Below are 25421 nucleotides of genomic sequence, written 5' to 3' on the forward strand. Positions count from 1 at the left end.
CAACGCAAATCGTGACACCACCCATATGACAACCACTGGCAGAGTAATAATAGTTACAGAGAGAGATCGCATTTGCGTACTAATGAATATGGCAGAGACACTCATAGAAACAGACAATTTGGCAACCAGAACAATTATTATCACGGGAGACAGAATAACTTCTGATGCAACGGTCCACCGTGCAGTGATAATTCAGGGAGAAATTCTCCACCACTTAACTGACAAGAAAGAATCTACAGGAAGTACCTACAAAACGACAGACCTGAATTCCATCAGAACTGGCGAGCTTTAAACAGGGCAGAGCCCTCTCGTCACGGTGAATTTGTGGAAGTTAGGTCTCCAAATCCCAATAACGACGTGCGCCAACAAAGAAACAGACAATGACTCGCACCGCAGGCAGCCACTTGCGCCCGCTGGCTCAGGGAAAAATAACATTGACGCTAACCTTGAGCAAAATTCCAGTATTCTTTACGGACGAATACCGCATGATAATTGCATTTAAGTTGAAACTCTGCGTACTTAGAAGAGCAAAGGGTTACACCACATCTCACATGTAACCCCGTTTATTGAGAGATAAACTGTTTTTTAACTTAGTCTTTGCTATAAAATTTTTCACTTCACATTACTAGTACTCTTTGTCACACTTACAAACTGTTAACATGCAACTATGTTTTAAAGCTAACTAACTATCCAATCAAGAACATAGGTAACTTAAACAGAAATTACGAATGTATTGTTATTGTGAACAGACGACACAGTGTTATTGTGTGTGTGCATTCTTGCTTGTTAGTTGCACGATTACGTAACGACTATAAGGCTCACATACTTAGAACATTTACCAGTACTGCTAATGAGATTTTAATGCAACATTTTGGTGTACTTGAAAATACATTCTGAATTAAAGTACTTTCTGAGAGATACCAGATGACACAGTGGTTAGTTTATGTGACAGCTACACGATTTTATCACGACGCTACTAATGAGTGACAATTTACAATGTTGCTTTTGCGGTGTTTCTGTTTTATATCTGCACAGTTTTTCTGAATTATTCTGGAAAATAAAACATGTTTTAGTAGTAACTTTTGTGGTATAGCTACAAGGAGACAGCCTCTTTCGTAGCACAACAATACGTTACAGCACAGTACTTTCTTCATCATAACAATAAGCGTAATAACTAAGATATCTATACGCAAAGCATTTCACTTTTGTTTATCATGAGGTAAGTACATTGACTTCTGCAGAACTTAGCTTTTGGAGGACGATAACTACGACACTTCCACAGAGATTATCTTACAGCAAGACGCATATTTAGCGCTACAGGACACGCATTTGAGTGATTAATTTTGTACTTAAAACATTTATTTTTAAAGATTTTTGAATTACAAAGAAAGTTTTCCGTGATACATTTCATTCCATTGCTTTAATCTGTAACACCTGAGGGTATAATTACATTAATCCTCAGGGGGGTACACGCCTACTTTGTGTAGCATGTGTTTGGCAAGCACAAGGAGCCCTAGCTAATATGGTATTTGCTTATACAACTTTACACATCGGTACCATATTCCTCTAACACATAAATTACACAGCTATCTGATCATTTAACTGAGAGATAAACTTTTTTTACATCAGTGACACCTGTTTACGCAATTACACAGTTGGGTAACTTCACACTTATGAAATTGTATTTTGTCTGTACTTTGTAAACTGTAAATATTTTTTCGGAAACATTGTGATACTATGAGAGCTTTGAATGATGTATTTGGCAAGGGAGCAAGATTTTAAAGTACTTTTGAGGTAGATGACACTTTTGACATGAGCAGAGAATTTTTTTACGTTTTGAAATTATTGGAGGAAGCTACAACAATTTTGAGAGTTGACTGAGGTGTTACGATATTATTACGATGACTATGTGTATTATGCTGTTGCGGTATGTTTATGATCGATAAGCTGATGCTATATGAGTTATTTGAGTATGCTACATATCTGTTATGATGAAATATTGAAGAAGTGTCGACGAATGTATATATGTGTAATAAGGTAAGGAGTAATGAATAGTGGTTAAGGACTCTGACTTGTGAAAAAGGTTGTTGGAAACCAAGAATCGTACTTTAAGAGTTATGAAATGTGTGTAAATACGTGAATGTATCTGTAACTTCCCCTTAGAAGAATTGTATACGAGACTGTGCTTAAACTGACACAATATTTTTAGCGCAACGCAATCTGACTTTCAAAAATCCCTACAAAAGAATGGCCCTGATTAACATTAACCTATACGTTTCACAAATCACTTACCTCACCAAAAATCTTCCTTACTCGAATTACTGCAATACAGCGAGCGCCACTACTGCCAGCTAAATAAAAGATTCAAACTACGGAAGGCACTAACTACTGATAGGGATAGTTAGCAAATGAAAGATTTTACTAGAGAACAAACAATGTATTTACCTTAATATCATCACAAGTCATAATATATGTAATTTCAAAACTCCGCCATCTCTCTCCCCACATCCACCACTGCTGGCGGCTCACCTCCAACTGCGCAACGCTACGCGCTGTTCACACCCTGCTGCCGCTGCCCAACACTACAATGGCAGACAACAATGCAAACTAGCCACAGACTGCACACAGCACAGCCAGTGATTTTCATATAGAGCGCTACGTAACGTTGCCAATAAGAAAACATACACAGCCTACTTACATAAAGAAAACATAAACAGCCTACTTACAAAGTGTACACAAATGATTTGCCGGACAAGGTGGGTAGCAATCTGCTGTTGTTTGTTGATGATGCTGAGGCTTACGATAAGGTGTCGAAGTTCAGTCATGGTAGGAGAATACAAGATGACCTAGACAAAATTTCAAAATATTAGTGTCACGTAAAATTTTGTGTAATGTAATATCTTGTATAGACACCTTTTATTAACCTGACACGTTCCACATCATTACGAAATGTCGTATTCATGATCTATGGAACAAGTACTAATCTAATCTAATCTAATCTAGAATGGCAGCTAGTGATAGATGCAGAAAAACGTAGACAAATGCGAGCAGGAAAAACAAACCCATAACGTTCGGAGACAGAATTAGTAGCGTCCCGCGAGACACAGTCACGTTGTTTAAATATCTGGCCGTTACCAGAATGAGATTTTCACTCTGCCGCGGAGTGTGCGCTGATATGAAACTTCCTGGCAGATTAAAACTGTGTGCCGGACCGAGACTCGGACTCGGCACACAGTTTTAATCTGCCATGAAGTTTCATATCTGGCCGTTAGATTGCAAAGCGATATCACCTGGAACGAGCACGGTATTGAAGGCGAATGGTCGACTTCACATTATTGAGAGAGTTTTGGGAAAGTGAGGGTGATCTGATAAGGAGACCTGGTATAGGACGCTTGTGCGACCTATTCCTCAGTACTGCTCCAATGTTTGGGATCTCTACCAGGTCGGACCGAAGGGAGACATCGAAGCAATTCTGAGGTGGACTACCAAATTTGTTAGCAGTAGGGTCGAAGAACACGCAAGTGTTGCGGAGATGCTTAGGGAGCTGAAATGGAAGCCCCTGAAGGGAAGTTGACATCCTATTCGAGAAACACTATTGAGAAAATTTAGAGAACAGGCATTTGAAACTGAGTGTCGGACGATTCTGCTGGTGGCAACACACACTCCTGGAAATTGAAATAAGAACACCGTGAATTCATTGTCCCAGGAAGGGGAAACTTTATTGACACATTCCTGGGGTCAGATACATCACATGATCACACTGACAGAACCACAGGCACATAGACACAGGCAACAGAGCATGCACAATGTCGGCACTAGTACAGTGTATATCCACCTTTCGCAGCAATGCAGGCTGCTATTCTCCCATGGAGACGATCGTAGAGATGCTGGATGTTGTCCTGTGGAACGGCTTGCCATGCCATTTCCACCTGGCGCCTCAGTTGGACCAGCGTTCGTGCTGGACGTGCAGACCGCGTGAGACGACGCTTCATCCAGTCCCTAACATGCTCAATGGGGGCAGATCCGGAGATCTTGCTGGCCAGGGTAGTTGACTTACACCTTCTAGAGCACGTTGGGTGGCACGGAATACATGCGGACGTGCATTGTCCTGTTGGAAGAGCAAGTTCCCTTGCCGGTCTAGGAATGGTAGAACGATGGGTTCGATGACGGTTTGGATGTACCGTGCACTATTCAGTGTCCCCTCGACGATCACCAGTGGTGTACGGCCAGTGTAGGAGATCGCTCCCCACACCATGATGCCGGGTGTTGGCCCTGTGTGCCTCGGTCGTATGCAGTCCTGATTGTGGCGCTCACCTGCACGGCGCCAAACACGCATACGACCATCAATGGCACCAAGGCAGAAGCGACTCTCATCGCTGGAGACGACACGTCTCCATTCGTCCCTCCATTCATGCCTGTCGCGACACCACTGGAGGCGGGCTGCACGATGTTGGGGCGTGAGCGGAAGACGGCATAACGGTGTGCGGGACCGTAGCCCAGCTCCATGGAGACGGTTGCGAATGGTCCTCGCCGATACCCCAGGAGCAACAGTGTCCCTAATTTGCTGGGAAGTGGCGGTGCGGTCCCCTACGGCACTGCGTAGGATACTACGGTCTTGGCGTGCATCCGTGCGTCGCTGCGGTCCGGTCCCAGGTCGACGGGCACGTGCACCTTCCGCCGACCACTGGCGACAACATCGATGTACTGTGGAGATCTCACGCCCCACGTGTTGAGCAATTCGGCGGTACGTCCACCCGGCCTCCCGCATGCCCACTATACGCCCTCACTCAAAGTCCGTCAACTGCACATATGGTTCACGTCCACGCTGTCGCGGCATGCTACCAGTGTTAAAGACTGCGATGGAGCTCCGTATGCCACGGCAAACTGGCTGACACTTACGGCGGTGGTGCACAAATGCTGCGCAGCTAGCGCCATTCGACGGCCAACACCGCGGTTCCTGGTGTGTCCGCTAAGCCGTGCGTGTGATCATTGCTTGTACAGCCCTCTCGCAGTGTCCGGAGCAAGTATGGTGGGTCTGACACACCGGTGTCAATGTGTTCTTTTTTCCATTTCCAGGAGTGTAGATTCAAAACCAGGATATACGAAGGGGAAATGAAAATCCATTCAAACTACAGACGAGTCAGTATTAAGAACTATAACACGTAGCTTTGTAGGAAAGACAGAAATGATAGGAAGATTCGGTGTGAAACAGCTATTGACGACAAGCTCATGAGAGATAAGGGTAAATTGCCAATATTCTAAAAAAATCAAAACCATCCAAAACCATCCAGACATTCTCCTTAAGTGAGTTATAGAACTGCGAAAAACTTAAACCTGCAATACTGAGCAAGGATTTGAACCCTGGTTCTGCAGAATTCGTTTCGGTGTTGTAACAACTGCAAGACAAGTTAGAGTCTAACACTAGGCGACATCGAGGTTATTATCAAACAGCACGGGCTCTTCGTGTACAAGGTTCACCCTGGGAAAGGAAATATTCCAGTAGTCATGTGCAGCGATTTCAGTAAACCAAAGCCGGCCGCGGTGGCCGAGCGATTCTAGGCGCTTCAGTCTTGAACCGCGCTGCTGCTACGGTCGCAGGTTCGACTCCTGCCTCGGGCATGGATGAGTGTGATGTCCTTAGATTAGTTAGGTTTAAGTAGTTCTAAGTCTAGGAGACTGATGAACTCAGATGTTAAGTCCCATAGTGCTTAGAGCCATTTGAACCATTTTTGAAGTAAACAAAAGAAAATTCAAGTCACAATGATCAAACAATCGTAAAATAACTTATGACTGCTGGAAAATGTTATCTGGAGCCCAAAACTACTCTAATGGAAGAGCCAGAAATTTTAAAACTATTTATTTGTGATGAGCAAATCAGTTGTCGTAGCTCACGCAGCGACAAAGTAAGCCGAGAAATTGCGTTCTCTGCTGGGGCACCTTCAAAACAGCACATGGATTTCACGTTTTCATTAGGAACACAGATATGCCGCTATTTTCATTAGGCTATACAGCTGGAGCACCAGGCAGCGCAGGTGCCGTTAATGTGGCTATTGGATTATTAATGCCACAGTGAGGCGAGCGCGTGCTGTTAATGTTTGCCTGGCGAACGGAGTTAGCAGCTACCATTCAGCGCACTCAGATTTCTCTGTTAAAGCTGCTCCGCTTATTTCCGTCCTTGCACTCTGTTGATTCGCAGTGGCCAGCTTGTCCTTTGTGGTGTCTTTCAGTATGATAGATGTGGTCTCTCATCACGATACACATTGAGGTAAAGTTTCGTGCAGCCTTTTATTTTTCGTATGGAGATAATCAAACTCAGTTTTTAATTATTCAGCCTACAATGGAAGATCACTTTGCCAACATTCATCTTAAGACTCTCTCTCTCTCTCTCTCTCTTTCTTTCTCCCTTCCCTCTCCGCGCGCGCACACACACACACACACACACACACACACACACACACACACACACATTCAATTTAAATTTTTGTCTGGGACAGTGGACAAGATTGTTTCAGGAAAAAAATTAAAACTGTTGCAATTTCCCGGATCCGACCAAGGTTTTCGGGAGTTCTCCTTCGCTGGAAGCTTTTCTTCAAATATTTTCAAATGAGTTCCACTCTGAACCACTATCAGCTTGCTGGTATTTGGGTGATAAAAATTAGGCTCTGCAAGGATCAGCTCTCGAACAGCCCGCGGAATGAACTGTACAAAAGGAAATATCTGCTGCGAAAGGTTGAGAAATGGTAAGGAATTTCAAAAGCTTGTGCGTTACTGGAAAGTAAGAGAAGTACCACAACATTAGAAAGTGGAACAGGAAATAATAAGTCAACAACATTTACGATGAAAAGGTAAGAAAGTAACAACGTACCAAGAAACGACAAAGTAATCACACAGTAGGACTTTTTATTTTTTTTGACCTCTGTCATGCGTTCTCTCTCTCTCTCGCCCTTTCTCTTTTTAATTTTTTACGCTTCATTTTCAGAAGAATACTGTGATGACAGATACTATCTCTGCTCCATAATTTGGAAAAAATCTCAATTTGTATGGAAAACAAAAGTGTTCCCACAACCGAGCATTCATGGTCACACGCCAGTATTCAGAACATTCTGTGTGTTATCCAAGAGCGATGTCACTGGAAATCAGGTAACTTGGGCCTCCAGTTCGGTACGTCTAGAGAAACAGTACTCTTTACTGAATGTGGGTTGTATTTTTATATCCTCTAGCTCGTGTGCTAGTTTTGTTTTGTGGTGGTCTACGTATTTATAGCACTAGCCTTATGGCAGACAGAGTCGCTGTTTGTGTAATGTGCTAGGTAAGTTTCATCTTACACGTATCCAAATTCCTTGCACAGTAGTGACCACTGCCACATACAGGCTACGTAGCGTGTAACTACGACTGGCATTTTACGTTATTAGAGCGCCTTTCGCAGTCTACAGTGAAAGATGGACAACGTTGGCGTGTGCGTGGAATGGAACAAAACCGAAAGTGAAATCCTGCCAGTGTCGAATCGTCTGTGTATTGCTTGTGCTGTGCGAAAAAATTTGTAGCAAACACCGTGCCTCCTGCTTTCTTTTGGTAACTATATAAACTGTGTAAGGAGTGTGTCAGAACTCTCCATTACATAAAACAATACGTCCAACTTAACGCTATTCTTTGCATTGTTTAAGAGCTCAGATATCGATAGTAACAATCTGAGGGCGAAACATGGGAGTGCGATTATAAGCATTGTTGTGAGATGACTTCTGTCTGCGAGCGTGGAAGTAGTAGTGTCGGCCTGAGACAGAAGACGTGTCACGCTGCACTCACGTCGGTGATGGCAGATCTGACCACATTCAAGGCCTGATTTCATTTATATGGCCAGGAGAGGTTTAGATGGCTTAACTACGCTTGAAGATGGAATTCAAGGTAAAAATTGCAAGTACAGCGCAAAAGCAATAGAGGGTTATTGCTCGTGTAACAACTAATGTGTTGATAAATGTATGAGATAAAATGTGTCTACGAAAAGACCTGTGAAATACTTTTTAGGGATGCTGTGCTGTGATTTTCTTTGGATCACTAATTTTCAACAAAACAAAATATTTTATGTTCTTATTATTCTGGCTCTGGCTTTCTATAAAGGGAACATTGTTTTGTTACTGTAACTCGCTATAAAGTTCAACATATCTTTCTTACTTTACAGTTATTGAAAAGCTTACTAAAAATTATTTCGTTATCAATACCGATGTCACAGAACGCAATGTTTTTTCAACATCAAAATTTTGCAGCGGATTTTTGTCAACAGTAAAACACCAATAATTTTCATGACTAACACGAGAACATGAGACTACCATCAGAGAAAAAATGTTTTTACTATAATGTTTGCTAGACCAGAACTACGCACAGCAATATTTCTTTTATCTCATGAAGGTAAATTATCTTTTTGCACTGTTAATAATATATCATCCGCAGTCCACTTCCACCTGTAAAACACAACATAAAATCTGCTGCTCTGCTCTGCAATCCCGAAAGCTGAAAGAAATAATTTTAGTTCACTATTACCTGTCCGCTTCTTTGCGGTATGATTGGTTTCATTTAATGCAGTTTGAATGCGCCGCGGCTGCGGCTTGTTCGTCCATAGCGCAGCTCAGCACCTCGAATAAAATTTAAATAGCTGAAAATGTCTCTAAAGGATGGAATAAAATACCAGGCAAGCTGATTACAAATCATTATGCAAGTTTTCGCTAACGAACTCTATTCGAAACATTTAGACAGATTAAATTATTATACACCTTTACCAATCAATGCCTAATGGCGTCCATCTCTCAATCGTGACAAAAGAATACTACACAAGCATGCAATGTAGCGTCACAGGCTCTTCCTATTCACGTAAATCCAAGAAGATGACAGAGAAATTAATGCTCAGTCACTACTATTTATACTCGGTTTGATATATTTTCATCTTTGTTTGATATTGAATAAGTATCGCCTGTGTCGGTGTCTTTAAAAAAATCGGTACATAATTCTATAAAAGTATAAAACATGACACATAATGGTTTCTCTTTATTACATAAAGTTCACACAATCATTGTAGACGCAATTACAATCGTCCAGTTCAATTATTCTTTTCTTTTTTTTAACACATGTAATATGTGTTTTGCCAGGAGACGTTACACTACGCTTGAAGATGGAATTCAAGGTAAAATCCGCAAGCATAGCGCAAAAGCAATCGTAGGGCTAGGCTCGTGATTTTTAGTCCGAATTTGCAATAATCCTATGTTTGTTTGTCAGTTAAAGAAGCCTCCTTATCCTCCAAATAATAATAATTATTCTCCACATCTAAATAATATGCTGTGGTTACTGAAAGTTAATGCAGTTTTGAAATTGAAATAATTTGTTAATCTGGCATTCAGCCATTATTGACACATTTGTCATTTGTCATTGTCGTTATTAATATTTGTTCATGATGATTCTGAAGTTTTAAATAGACAATTAAGGATGTCCCTAATCAAAAGTTATTTAGTAGTTAACAGGACCCAAGCAAACTCCTTTTTATTAAATTCATTCTTAGTAACAATAAGCTTTAGCCGCTGCTGTTGCATGCTGCTGCGCATTGCTGTAAACCACACAGAAAAAGGCAGTCATCTAAAGAGGTGAGTGCAAACTTAGTGCCAAAACAGAGACACTGACACACCATAACATGTCATGTACTCTAGTCCAGTAAATTCCGTTGCACAAGTCAGATTCCGTATCACTTGAAAATTCTTGTACAAAAACACAGTCAGATATCTTAGGTATTCATTGTTAGTGTTTAATTTGTTGCTGTAGTTTTTCATATTCAAATATGCAGTCAGATAGCTTATCCTAAGGTTAGTTTTAAGTTTTTCATGCGACAATTTGTTGAGGGCTTAAATAACAGTGAAACTGACACTCATAGAACACGCTGTGGCTTCGCAACTAGTGCGCGATCGCCCATTTGTCTATTAAGAACTTTACTTCAGAATGTATGTGGGCTGGTATGTAAGCCAGTAGTGAGTAGAGTATTATACGGTCAGTAACGGAAGAGTTGTGTCCTGCAGACTGACGTCACGACCATCTGTTGCAGCTGCGCGTGTGAAAGCAGTGGTAGTAGCGCTGGTAGGCCACTTACATTATACGAAACTAAAAATATTAATAACTAATAAAGGAATAACATGAGGAACGTCATATTTAATGTACATCCTTCTGATGTGAAAACAAACAATACGTCAAAGTCTGAGATCAAAAATAGTTGTATTTTGGAAGTTAGTAAAATTAAAAGAAAAACGTAATTTTCCGACAGTCAGGAATTTAAATAAATACTGTGATGTAACAGTGACTATGTATGATGATCTGATAACACTTTCAGTGTTCATATATAAATTTGGAAAGTTTTTAGTTTCAGAAAACCTCTGTAACTTTTCTATAATAATAATTTCAAGAATTCTAAGTACATATGTGTTAGGATACATGTGAATGAGAATACGTGCGTGAGAGTATGTGGGACGTTCGGCATTATAAAAAATCATTCATGTAATTCTCTACAGGAACTGGCAAGTGTTCCAACTCTGTAACGTGGGAACGAATCCACTAGTGGTTCCCCTACTAGTGAATGTGTCGGATGTCCAAGTATGTATGTTTATGTATAAGACAGCCAGAACATTCGCGACTACATAATAAATTTCCAGATGTAGAGTAAAGCTTATAGATCATTTTGTTTTGTTTATTTAATTAGAGAGTTTTGTGTTACTTAATTTGATGACGTCAATGAGCCTAGAGAAGTGGTTGGTGCTTGCTAGATTTTGGCGCGAGCCGCGCCATAGAAGTGAGTTCTCATTGGTCGTGAGCCAATGAGAAGCGAGACGGTTGGCCGCCTAGCGAGGGGATATAGTTGTGAGTGTGGGAGAGTGAGAGGAGAGTCGCGAGCTAGCTTTGATTGGAGGCGGTTATGCTGGATGTGACTTTTCGCATTATGTGTAGGATGAAGTCTTGGGATGACTTCCGCGTTATGGTCCAGTGTTAATGGTATCTGGTAGTGATCAGAAACTGTTTATGAAAACTTTAGAGTGTTGCGATAACGCGTTCCGACGAAAATCGCGAGTGAACTTTGAATTATGCAGCGTGGCGGTACTGAGTATATTCTTACTGAGTATTTTATGGCGAGCATAAACTTTTCCTAAAGACAACCACTGAATATCGTGTGGAGAAGTAACTGGCCGATCATTGACTGTGTTACAAGTAATTGGTTTCGGAATTTGGGAAGGTAAAAGTTCTGGCTGTTTTAGGTATGGTGATAACTGTGAGCAGAAACTTTAGTAATTTTCGTAAATATGGGCTGATGGTCTTGCTTGACGGCAATAAAGATCTATTGAAGGTTTAAATTTGATCTTTATGTTTAAAGTACGAGTGATATCCCCTTTCCGAATCATTTCTTTAAAGTACATAGACAATTTTCAGCAAATTTTGCTTATAGCGGCCTCCGGCGTGTAGCTATGAGGTTACAGTTTCCTCAACACTACTTTTCTGTGATCTCGTAAGTAGCTGTAGTCAGGAGTTTACGTGCAAAGATCTACCGCTGTAAAGAGGTAGGTGAACAAAAATTATAAAAGAAATTGCATTGCAGCAGCAATGTGTAATCCGTCGCAATTGGTGCATCGCAAGCACGCACGAAAGAATCCGTCGCAACACACACAGCGTTATGCAGATTAGATTTAGGTGCTGCTTCTGCAAATTTGTTACGTAAGTGTTACAATTGGTAAGCCAAAACATTATGACCACTGCTCACAGCAGCGCTGGATGCTGCTTGGTGGCGTTGCGGGCACGTGACGCGATAAGAAAAGTGTGCGAAGGGAGCAGACACGGACAACAGGGGATCACACTATCGAGGATATGGGCTGCAGATGGAGAAATCCATTGAGACAAGCGACTTTGACAAAGGGCAGATTATTATTACGTAGAGCCTGTGAACGAGTGTCTCGAAAACGACGAAGCTGGTCGAATGTTCACGTGCTGCTGTCGTCAGCAACTACGGGAGAGGCGAAGGACATTGAAACTACCACCAGGCGCTGAATGCTTGCATGTCCACGACTCTTCACAGAACGTGAGGTTTGGATGCTTGTCTGGTCTGTAAAGTAGGATAGATGCTGATATGTGGCATCTATGCAGATAGAGGAGCGCAACGCTGGTGAAACCACAAGTGTTTCGGGGCACACTGTTTGTCGTACATTGTTGAAAATTGAGCTCCGCAACAGACCACCCCCCACAGTTTCGCATGTTGATCCAACGACTTCGTCATTTACAATTGCAGTGGGCTCTGAGCCATAGCGATTCGACCATCGCCTCTTCAGATGAAGCACATTATTGCCATATTAGGTGTAACGCAGCAAGGTATTACGAGATGACATTCGTTGGAGTAAGGCACCCCCCCCCCCCCCCCCCCATGAACCATGGACCTTGCCGTTGATGGGGAGGTTTGCGTGCCTCAGCGATACAGATAGCCGCACCGTAGGTGCAACCACAACGGGGGGGTAGTAGGTGCAACCACAACGGGGGGGTATCTGTTGAGAGGCCAGACAAACGTATGGTTCCTGAAGAGGGGCAGCAGCCTTTTCAGTAGTTGCAGGGGCAACAGTCTGGATGATTGACTGATCTGGCCTTGTAACGTTAACCAAAATGGCCTTGCTGTTCTGGTACTGCGAACGGCTGAAAGCAAGGGGAAACTACAGCCGTAATTTTTCCCGAGGGCATGCAGCTTTACTATATGATTAAATGATGATGGCGTCCTCTTGGGTAAAATATTCCGGAGATACAATAGTCCCCCGTTCGGATCTCCGGGCGCGGACTACTCAGGAGGACGTCGTTATCAGGAGAAAGAAAACGGGCGTTTTACGGATCGGAGCGTGAATGTCAGATCCCTTAATCGGGCAGGTAGGTTAGAAAATTTAAAAATGGAAATGGATAGGTTAAAGATAGATATAGTGGGAATTAGTGAAGTTCGGTGGCAGGAGGAACAAGACATTTGGTCAGGTGAATACAGGGTTATAAATACAAAATCAAATAGGGGTAATGCTGGAGTAGCTTTAATAAGGAATAAAAAAAATAGGAGTACGGGTAAGCTACTACAAACAGCATAGTGAACGCATTATTGTGGCCAAGAGACACGAAGCCCACGCCAACTACAGTAGTACAAGTTTATACGCCAACTAGCTCTGCAGATGATGAAGAAATTGATGAAATGTATGATGAGATAAAAGAAATTATTCAGGTAGTGAAGGGAGACGAAAATTTAATAGTCATGGGTGACTGGAATTCGGTAGTAGGAAAAGGGAGAGAAGGAAACATAGTGGGTGAATATGGATTGAGGGAGAGAAATGAAAGAGGAAGCCGCCTGGTAGAATTTTGCGCAGAGCATAACGTAATCATAGCTAACACTTGGTTCAAGAATCATAAAAGAAGGTTGTATACATGGAAGAACCCTGGAGATACTAAAAGGTATCAGATAGATTATATAATGGTAAGACAGAGATTTAGGAGGCAGGTTTTAAATTGCATAACATTTCCAGGGGCAGATGTGGACTCTGACCACAATCTATTGGTTATGAACTGAGGATTAAAACTGAAGAAACTGCAAAAAGGTGGGAATTTAAGGAGATGGGACCTGGATAAACTGAAAGAACCAGAGGTTGTACAGAGTTTCAGGGGGAACATAAGAGAACAATTGACAGGAATGGGGGAAAGAAATACAGTAGAAGAAGAATGGGTAGCTTTGAGGGATGAAGTAGTGAACGCAGCAGAGGATCAATTAGGTAAAAAGACGAGAGCTAGTAGAAATCCTTGGGTAACAGAAGAAATATTGAATTTAATTGATGAAAGGAGAATATATAAAAATGCAGTAAATGAAGCAGGCAAAAAGGAATACAAACGTCTCAAAAATGAAATTGATAGGAAGTGTAAAATGGCTAAGCAGGGATGGCTAGAGGACAAATGTAAGGATGTAGAGGCTTATCTCAGTAGGGGTAAGATAGATACTGCCTACAGGAAAATTAAAGAGGCCTTTGGAGAAAGGAGAACCACTTGCATGAATATCAAGAGCTCAGATAGAAACCCAGTTCTAAGCAAAGAAGGGAAAGCAGAAAAGTGGAAGCACTATATAGAGGGTCTATACAAGGGCGATGTACTTGAGGAGAATATTATGGAATTGGAAGAGGATGTAGATAAAGATGAAATGGGAGATATGATACTGCGTGAAGAGTTTGATAGAGCACTGAAAGGCCTGAGTCGAAACAAAGCCCCCGGAGCAGGCAACATTCCATTAGAACTACTGACAGCCTTGGGAGAGCCAGTCCTGACAAAACTCTACCATCTGGTGAGCAAGATGTATGAGACAGGCGAAATACCCTCAGACTTCAAGAAGAATACTATAGTTCCAATCCTAAAGAAAGCAAGTGTTGACAGATGTGAAAATTACCGAACTATCAGTTTAATAAGTCACAGCTGCAAAATACTAACGCGAATTCTTTACAGACGAATGGAAAAACTGATAGAAGCCAACCTCGGGGAAGATCAGTTTGGATTCCATAGAAATGTTGGAACACGTGAGGCAATACTGACCTTACGACTTATCTTAGAAGAAAGATTAAGGAAAGGCAAACCTACGTTTCTAGCATTTGTAGACTTAGAGAAAGCTTTTGACAATGTTGACTGGAATACTCTCTTTCAAATTCTAAAGGTGGCAGGGGTAAAATACAGGGAGCGAAAGGCTATTTACAATTTGTACAGAAACCAGATGGCAGTTATAAGAGTCGAGGGACATGAAAGGGAAGCAGTGGTTGGGAAGGGAGTGAGACAGGGTTGTAGCCTCTCCCCGATGTTATTCAATCTGTATATTGAACAAGCAAGAAAGGAAACAAAAGAAAAGTTTGGAGTACGTATTAAAATCCATGGAGAAGAAATAAAAACTTTGAGGTTCGCCGATGACATTGTAATTCTGTCAGAGACAGCAAAGGACTTGGTAGGGCAGTTGAACGGAATGGACAGTGTCTTGAAAGGAAGGTATAAGATGAACATCAACAAAAGCAAAACGAGGATAATGGAATATAGTCGAATTAAATCGGGTGATGCTGAGGGAATTAGATTAGGAAATGAGACACTGAAAGTAGTAAATGAGTTTTGCTGTTTGGGAGCAAAATAACTGATGATGGTCGAAGTAGAGAGGATATAAAATGTAGGCTGGCAATGTCAAGGAAATCGTTTCTGAAGAAGAGAAATTTGTTAACATCGAGTATTGATTTAAGTGTCAGGAAGTCGTTCCTGAAAGTATTTGTATGGAGTGTAGCCATATATGGAAGTGAAACATGGACGATAAATAGTTTGGACAGGAAGAGAATAGAAGCTTTCGAAATGTGGTGCTACAGAAGAATGCTGAAGGTTAGATGGGTAGATCACATAACTAATGAGGAGGTACTGAATAGAATTGGGGACAAGAGGAGCTTGTGTCACAACTTGACTAGAAGAAGGGATCGGTTGGTAGGACATGTTCTGAGACATTGAGGGATCACCAATTTAGTATTTGATGTCAGCGTGGAGGGTAAAAATCGTAGAGGGAGACCAAGAGATGAGTACACTAAGCAGATTCAGAAGGATGTAGGCTGCAGTAGGTACTGGGAGATGAAGAAGCTTGCACAGGATAGAGTAGCATGGAGAGCTGCATCAAACCAGTCTCAGGACTGAAGACCACAACAACAACAACAACAACAACAACAACAAGGCACACAGCCGTGTAGTACGATGTTTGCAGGATGGCTATGTTTTTTTGCTTTTTTTTCGCTTTACTCACAGCACAGCTGACGCTGCCTACCGTGAGAATTGCATACCGTAACATTCAGTCCATACGAAGTTTCATACCCTCTACGAATCTAAATAACCCATGTTAGTTATTATCCGATTTTGTTCAAATTTGGTACACAGTCTTTTGTTATTGGGGGATGATGCTGTCAAAATTTCAGATTTTTATTTATTATAATTCTGTAGGTAAAGAGAATTACCTAAAACTCGTAAAACCTACGCTTGTTTTTTAAATCCAAGTTAGGAACAATAACAGATTGAGTTTCATTATCATTTGATGCCATTCCAAAGTTATCAGAGCATAAAAATCCATCCATGCTGAAAAATCAATTAATTAGAATTTTATTTTTAAAACGCTAGTCAGTGTGCGTTACATAATACAAAAATCGGTCAAAATTATTATTTGATTATATTTTACCGTGTGAGTGCGTGAGAAAGATTGCGAGAGTGTATGTTGGGCATACGTCAAAATTTAATATTTCATTTTATATAAAACCTTGTACAAACGAACCGTGGGAAGGTTATGTTGCACCCATGATTCAGGTGACGTATGTCGGTGTGTGTTTGCTTTTGTATAAAAGTAGCCAGAATGGAAAAATTTCTTTATTCATTTGAAGAATATTTCGCACTTCGTTTATTTTGACTAAACAAAATACCAGAATTTGAAGTTTTGCTGACATTAATTACGATCAGATTAGTGACTGGATAAGGCAAGATTTGAGGCGAGAATGATCTGGAAGGAACATTCTGATTGATCGTTTAGATCAACAGCAAATCCGAATTAATCTGTTGCAGTGCGATAAAAGGAGTGGCCATATAGGAGAGTACCTCGACAAGAGTCGCTTGCTAGCCGGTCTACGGATAACAGGGTGTCAGGTCGCTCTTTAAAAATGCTCCGTAAGATGAGGAAATGTTGAGCTAATTTCGGTTAGATCATATAGTGACTGAAGCGACTGGAGTTTGCAACACTTTAATGAAAGTTTGGTGATTGGTGCTTCTAAATTAAATAGTTTGAGAGATATGAGCGTGTGGACTTTCTGGTCGTAGTAACAACGCTGCGTAGCGTGTTTCGTGCTCTGTACGGAATACTTCGGCGAGCACTTCTTACGAAGAAGACCACTGAAACGACCGAATGTTTAATTCGCGAATAGTTGTGGGTCTGTGACTGGTATAACGTGAAAATTATTCGGGTGGGACGCTGTAAAATTCTGGCTGCTTTTCGAGTAAAAATTTGTTGTATAGACAATTATTCGGGTAGAGCTTGCTAAAATTCTGGCTGATTTTCAAGTAAAAATTTGTTGTATAGTCAATGAACTTCCAAGGATAATGTTTCGCCTTATTAAATAAGGACTTGGTAGCCATTTCATGTGTTTCAATAAGAATAAAAAGCACAGTCAATCTAATGCTAAACGTTTTTCTGCAAGTAGACCGAATATCCCGAACGCCCGATTTTTTAATAATGTACGAGGTGCATTCAAGTTCTAAGGCCTCCGATTTTTTTTCTAATTAACTACTCACCTGAAATCAATGAAACTGGCGTTACTTCTCGACGTAATCGCCCTGCAGACGTACACATTTTTCACAACGCTGACGCCATGATTCCATGGCAGCGGCGAAGGCTTCTTTAGGAGTCTGTTTTGACCACTGGAAAATCGCTGAGGCAATAGCAGCACGGCTGGCGAATGTGCGGCCACGGAAAGTGTCTTTCATTGTTGGAAAAAGCCAAAAGTCACTAGCAGCCAGGTCAGGTGAGTAGGGAGCATGAGGAATCACTTCAAAGTTGTTATCACGAAGAAACTGTTGCGTAACGTTAGCTCGATGTGCGGGTGCGTTGTCTTGGTGAAACATCACACGCGCAGCCCTTCCCGGACGTTTTTGTTGCAGTGCAGGAAAACATTTTCGTAGGATGCACCTGTTACCGTTGTGCCCTTTGGAACGCAATGGGTACGGATTACGCCCTCACTGTCCCAGAACATGGACACCACCATTTTTTCAGCAGTGGCGGTTACCCGAAATTTTTTTGGTGGCGGTGAATCTGTGTGCTTCCATTGAGCTGACTGGCGCTTTGTTTCTTGATTGAAAAACGGCATCCACGTCTCATCCATTGTCACAACCGACGAAAAGAAAGTCCCATTCATGCTGTCGTTGCGCGTCAACATTGCTTGGCAACATGCCACACGGGCAGCCATGTGGTAGTCAGTCAGCATTCGTGGCACCCACCTGGATGACACTTTTCGCATTTTCAGGTCGTCATGCAGGATTGTGTGCACAGAACCCACAGAAATGCCATTCGGCGATCCCCCAAAACAATTCTCTGCACTTTCTCGATCATGTCGTCAGACCGGCTTGTGCGAGCCCGAGGTTGTTTCGGTTTGTTGTCACACGATGTTCTGCGTTCATTAAACTGTCGCACCCACGAACGCACTTTCGACACGTCCATAACTCCATCACCACATGTCTCCTTCAACTGTCGATGAATTTCAATTGTTTTCACACCACGCAAATTCAGAAAACGAATTATTGCACGCTGTTCAAGTAAGGAAAACGTCGCCATTTCAAGTATTTAAAACAGTTCTCATTCTCGCCGCTGGCGGTAAAATTCCATCTGCCGTATGGTGCTGCCATCTCTGGGACGTATTGACAATGAACGTGGCCTCATTTTAAAACAATGGCCATGTTTCTATCTCTTTCCAGTCTGGAGGAAAAAAAATCGGAGGCCTTAGAACTTGAATGCACCTCGTAGTTTCAGGAACTGACTTTCAACTAGAGTTACACGGCCTCTGTGTGGTAGGTATTAGCTAGTGGATTCATCAACGCTGCTTTACACTGCCTAGCACGTACCTGCTACACCAGAGTGGAGGGACATCGGCGAGAAACCTGTCGAGGTAGGTGGACTGAACGACTGCGTTAACAGAAACGCAGACAATTGACCTCGCGCCGCCGCATAGGTCGATGGGCGTCTTCGCAAATGCTGTCATCGATGTTTATGGGCGCTCAGCGCAGAGGTTATAAGCGAATCAGTGCCGTTATCGAGAGGAACTGCGGTTCGAAATGTGCAGCACGCCACAGACGCAGGGCGGGTGGTGGGAGCAGTATTATGCTCTGAGAGACTTTCTCCTGCGGTTCCATGGGACCTGTTGTAGTAATATAAGACAAAGTGACAGTTGCGAACAACCTTCATCCCTTTATGATAGATGTCTTCCCCGACGGCGATGTCATCTTTCGGCAATGTAATTGTCCGTGTCTCGGAACCAGAACCGAGCTGCAGTGGTTTGAGGACATTGTAATGAACTTACGTTCGTGTTACAGTGAGCAAATTCGCCTGATGTAGGTCTTGTGGAACCCATCTGGGTCGCTATACAAGCCATCTCTGAGTACATAAATCAGCGACCCGTCATTTACGCGAATTACATAACCTTTGCGTAGACATCTAATGCCATATACCTCCCAAACCTATCAACAAACTGTCGGTTCCCTTATATGCAGAACCAGTTATAGTTTGCGTTTCAAATACGGGCAAATAAGCTGTTAAGCATGTGGTCATAATCTTTTGGCTCATCAGTGTATACTGCACAAGGAGGGGTTTCTACAGTGTCCTGCAACGTATTTTGCGACTTCTGAACTTTTTGTACACCACAAAAGCGCTTTGTAGTTTCTGCTTTGTACTGAGTCCCATATTGCTTTCGGCTTCTGCATACAGTTTTGTTGATTCACTGTTGGCGTTCTACATAATTTCGATGGTAAAAATGTTTTCAATAGCCTGGAAGAAGAAATCGGGATTCCGGTTGAAAAATTAACTGATGAGTCTGATATTGTTCCAGATTTCTGTGTGACTGAATGCTGCAAAAAGAAGATAATCCAGTGAGGCGTTTGAAATACTGAATCGCCTAAATGAACGCACGTAAAACAACTCGGTAGTAAAAAGTGTCATAAAAACACCATCATCCATAAAAAGAAAAAACGTGAGGTAAAATGTTTTCAGTTTAGCCTGGACCAGCGGTCATTTGTATAGCCATTCGAAGATCTGTCTTACAGCAGCTATGTTACAGCATATTAAGCAAAATGTGAACGACGATACGGTGTTGGCGCCCAGGCAAGTGTGTGAATCAATTAATTCCTTTCGCAAAATATTTTAATTGGGTTGCAATTAATACTCAGTTAATGGCACCATTTGTACGTGCAGAGTTCGGATTTTACATGCGAAGACTGTCATCCTTAAATAATTCCGGACTGGAGGGAGACTGATGGTTGAAATCTAGTCCACTGGTGCATCGGACCTTGGTCTAAGACAGGGCTTCACCACATACGTGGTCGCGGAGCAAGCTGTGAGCAGCAAGGCGCGAGCACGGAGCAGCGCGAGCACGCTACCCCCACTACCGGACCAGAGCGGAGAGTGGGGAAAGTCACGTGGGGCACACAACAGCTGCCGCCAGTCAATGTAAATCAGCGGCCACCTGCAGGGATATCACTCACGAATTATTACTGCGACAAATGAAACAAATAAAGGAGAATGTACACATGCCACATAATTTTATTAGCTTAGTGTATGCCTCTACATTCGCATTAATTTGTGAACTGTTACACAGTAAAAGGTGTCACTGAAGTGTGGGATTCTCAGTTATCTTGTACTTTCTGCCCTTTACAATTGCGTCTATGTTCGGAGTAATTGTTCTTGCGCATTTTAGGCGCAGCGTGGAGTTTAAATTTCGATCAGACAATGCGTTTCTCAGGCGCGTCTTGTTACATTTCATTGCAGAGAACAGTTGTTCACAAACATACGTGGAACCGAACATTGATATTATTGTAGCCGCCAGTTTGTGCGAACGAGGAAATCTATCCTGAGGGAAGTGTCTGTAGAATTCCAAAATGTTTTTCTTGTTCTGAAATTTGTCTCTGTATTCTCTGTCACACTGCAGGTCAATAATTTCTTGCTGCAGCTCAGGACGAATCTCTTAAATATTCGCTGAATATGGAGAGAACAGATCAAAATCACTGTCTAGTGCTGTCAGATCTTGAAAGCGCTGATCAACTAAACTATGTGAATAACGTTCACAGACTTTGTGAACATCTTGCATGGATGATAATTTAGGAAAATGAGCTAGGTTTCCTGTTTCCAGCTGACTCACCCAAAGCGTCAATTTCATTTTAAAAGCTCGTATTCGATCTATGAAATGAGTAATTAGCAGATCTTTACCTTGTAGTAAAATGTTCAAAGCATTCAGATGGCTAGTTAAATCTGCTAAGAACGCGAGATCACATTCAAACGTGCGCGCGCATTTCCCCTCCCTCCCTACTCCGCGACCTTGCACCTGCTCGCGAGCACGTGCCTGAGCAGACGCGAGTACTCGCGCTCAAAACCGGCCAGTTGTTAAGCCCTAGTCTAAGACAATTTTTCACTGTTTGAAAAACTCTTGCAACATTTGGAGTTTATACGGAAAAAATACATTTTTCTGGGATGTTTTTGAAGAGTGCCCTTCTGTATTTAAACTTGTATGATCGACTCAAACTTACCCTAAGGTCAAAACGAAATTTTTTAAATCCAATAATCTTCATGTGTTGTCGAGATACGATGGTTTAAATGTAGCACGCAAGTGTTCCAGGTTTGTACGAATCGGTTCAGATTTTGTATGAACATAGGCAAGTACATGGACTTTCTGTTGTTTTTTGAAATCTTTATGCGTTATCACGATATAGCGGTCTGAAGTTGCCCATAAAATGCAAGTAAAATCGGTTTTACGCGAATCGTATGTGCTGAAACGCTTTAAACTGATGCAGATGATAATAAAATAATAATGATAAAAAATATATTCTTACGCTGATTATAAGAAGTGTTTGCAAAAATCTATTATCGACTGGGTTTTATGTGCGGAAAATCACACGTTTCAAGATAAAACAGTATTTCGTAGAAAAAATGGTTATTACGGTCGATTCTCTTTTCGTTGCTTATACGTTACAGATTTTATTCGCCAGTGGCATAAATCATCTAAAAGTCTTTGGACGTGCTGAATAGTGCATGTATCAAACCAGAATTATTCGCAGCCCTGTAGCAAATGATATACTGTTTGGTCGAACGTTTAAAGCTTTATCGATGACCACGCAGAAAATGAATCTAACCAAAAATTTCTATAAAAATACTTGTCACGAAAAGGTCACCTTATTTCTAGCCTATAGAAAACGTTTTACACCGTTTTTCTTCAAAATACTATGCTGTCTTGTAGAAAATTTATTTTTGAAAAAACAAGCTTAAATTCGTCAAGTTGACACTATTTTGTCGTTCACGCATTGTTTCGATTTGCTTCATCTTATTGCAACCAATCATACACTTAATTAGTATTTGTTGTTGCAACATTTCTTGCCAAAATTATTCACTTGAGTTTTTCTTATGACAGCTTCGTAATTTTCAATGTTTTTTACTCCATTCTTTAAACAAACAATGAAAAGAATTTTAAGGCAAGAGATAATAATTGTAATTCAATAGTTTATTATTTATAGTTTATAAGCCACAGCTGCAAAGTACTAACACGAATTCTTTACAGACGAATGGAAAAACTTGTCGAAGCCGACCTCGGGGAAGATCACTTTGGATTCTGTAGAAATACTGGAACACGTGAGGCAATACTGACCTTACGACTTATCTTAGAAGAAAGATTAAGGAAAGGCAAACCTACGTTTCTAGCATTTGTAGACTTAGAGAAAGCTTTTGACAATGTTGACTGGAATACTCTCTTTCAAATTCTAAAGGTGGCAGGGGTAAAATACAGGGAGCGAAAGGCTATTTACAATTTGTACAGAAACCAGATGGCAGTTATAAGAGTCGAGGGACATGAAAAGGAAGCAGCGGTTGGGAAGGGAGTGAGACAGGGTTGTAGCCTCTCCCCGATGTTATTCAATCTGTATATTGAGCAAGCAGTAAAGGAAACAAAAGAAAAATTTGGAGTAGGTATTAAAATCCATGGAGAAGAAATAAAAACTTTGAGGTTCGCCGATGACATTGTAATTTTGTCAGAGACAGCAAAGGACTTGGAAGAGCAGTTGAACGGAATGGATGGTGTCTTGAAGGGAGGATATAAGATGAACATCAACAAAAGCAAAACGAGGATAATGGAATGTAGTCGAATTAAGTCGGGTGATGCTGAGGGTATTAGATTAGGAAATGAGACACTTAAAGTAGTAAAGGAGTTTTGCTATTTGGGGAGCAAAATAACTGATGATGGTCGAAGTAGAGAGGATATAAAATGTAGACTGGCAATGGCAAGGAAAGCGTTTCTGAAGAAGAGAAATTTGTTAACCTCGAATATAGATTTAAGTGTTAGGAAGTCATTTCTGAAAGTATTTGTATGGAGTGTAGCCATGTATGGAAGTGAAACATGGACGGTAAATAGTTTGGACAAGAAGCGAACAGAAGCTTTTGAAATGAGGTACTACAGAAGAATGCTGAAGATTAGATGGGTAGATCACATAACTAATGAGGAAGTATTGAATAGGATTGGGGAGAAGAGAAGTTTGTGGCACAACTTGACCGGAAGAAGGAATCGGTTGGTAGGACATGTTCTGAGGCATCGAGGGATCACCAATTTAGTATTGGAGGGCAGCGTGGAGGGTAAAAATAGTAGAGGGAGACCAAGAGATGAATACACTAAGCAGATTCAGAAGGATGTGGGTTGCGGTAGGTACTGGGAGGTGAAGAAGCTTGCACAGGATAGAGTAGCATGGAGAACTGCATCAAACCAGTCTCAGGACTGAAGACCACAACAACAACAACATTATTTGTTGCTCGAATTGTCTAGAGTTCACGTAGTGCATGATTCATTACATAGCCACCTTTCTTCTTGTTTTCTTTCAGATCTAACATTTCATTTGCAACGTCATACGGGAAATTTTCAGATATGTGAGAACTATAGTTCGCACAGATAGTAGATAGATTTAACCACAGATCGGCAGGGTTTTTGTAAGTTGGACAAATTCTGAATTTTAGTCCATCAGTTAATTTGACAACGGGTTAAATCTTCGACTATTTACATGGTCAATTAATTTTCACTGTCAATTAGTCAAATTAATTAACAGTCAGTTAGTTCTTTTTGTGTCAGAGGATACTCCTTCTTGCTGGTCGTCAAATCACAGGATGTCGAAGAGCCAGCCTGTCCTAGCGCATCAGCACTTCTTGATTCATTATAGAGATGGTTTTACGTATTATAATGGCTGATTGTAACTTCGTCCACATATTATTTCGAACTGTTTCGTGGTTGGTCGGATGGTTCTGGTGGGTCACATTGCAACTTCCTTTAAGAAGTACAATAATGTACAGTCTCATGCTGCTGGTAAATCAGGCGAAGCCTTTTGACATCCAGACGCCACTTGACAAGTAACCTTTTTTAACAGCAGTATGTGGACACGAAGGGTACACTTTCCTGTTTCGAATCTGCTACTTTACGTGAACCATGTGGCCACGTAATTTTTGGACAATCGTTTTATATTTTCGCTCGCTTCGTAGTTTATCCGTGTAATACGGTCGTATCCTAAGTTTATTTATGTGATATAAACTATTTACATACATTATTATCATTAACGTCGCATACTATTTAATATTTCGTTTGGCGTCGTATTCATATTTTATGTTATTTTGTGCATTGCATTACGTATTTATGGTTATTTTTCTTATGTTTGCGTGTACAGTCTTGTATGTGTGTGAGTGAAATCTTTGTAATTCGTCATCATCATCATCATCATCATTTAAGTCTGACTATGCCTTTCAGCGTACAGTCTGGAGCATAGCCCCCCTTATACAGTTCCTCCATGATCCCCTATTCAGTGCTAACATTGGTGCCTCTTCTGATGTTAAACCTATTACTTCAAAATCATTCTTAACCGAATCCAGGTACCTTCTCCTCGGTCTGCCCCGACTCCTCCTACCCTCTACTGCTGAATCCATGAGTCTCTTGGGTAACCTTGCTTCTCTCATGCGTGTAACATGACCCCACCATCTAAGCCTGTTCACCCTGACTGCTACATCTATAGAGTTCATTCCCAGTTTTTCTTTGATTTCCTCATTGTGGACACCCTCCTGCCATTGTTCCCATCTACTAGTACCTGCAATCATCCTAGCTACTTTCGTATCCGTAACCTCAACCTTGTTGATAAGGTAACCTGAATCCACCCAGCTTTCGCTCCCATACAACAAAGTTGGTCGAAAGGTTGAACGGTGCACAGATAACTTAGTCTTGGTACTGACTTCCTTCTTGCAGAAGAGAGTAGATCGTAGCTGAGCGCTCACTGCATTAGCTTTGCTACACCTCGCTTCCAGTTCTTTCACTATGTTGCCATCCTGTGAGAATATGCATCCTAAGTCCTTGAAACCGTCCACCTGTTCTAACTTTGTTCCTCCTATTTCGCACTCAATCCGTTTATATTTCTTTCCCACTGACATTACTTTCGTTTTGGAGATGCTAATCTTCATACCATAGTCCTTACATTTCTGATCTAGCTCCGAAATATTACTTTCCAAACTTTCAATCGAATCTGCCATCACAACTAAGTCATCCGCATATGCAAGACTGCTTATTTTGTGTTCACATATCTTAATCTCACCC

This window comes from Schistocerca cancellata, chromosome 3, assembly GCF_023864275.1.
Source record: "Schistocerca cancellata isolate TAMUIC-IGC-003103 chromosome 3, iqSchCanc2.1, whole genome shotgun sequence".
Taxonomy (NCBI): domain Eukaryota; kingdom Metazoa; phylum Arthropoda; class Insecta; order Orthoptera; family Acrididae; genus Schistocerca; species Schistocerca cancellata.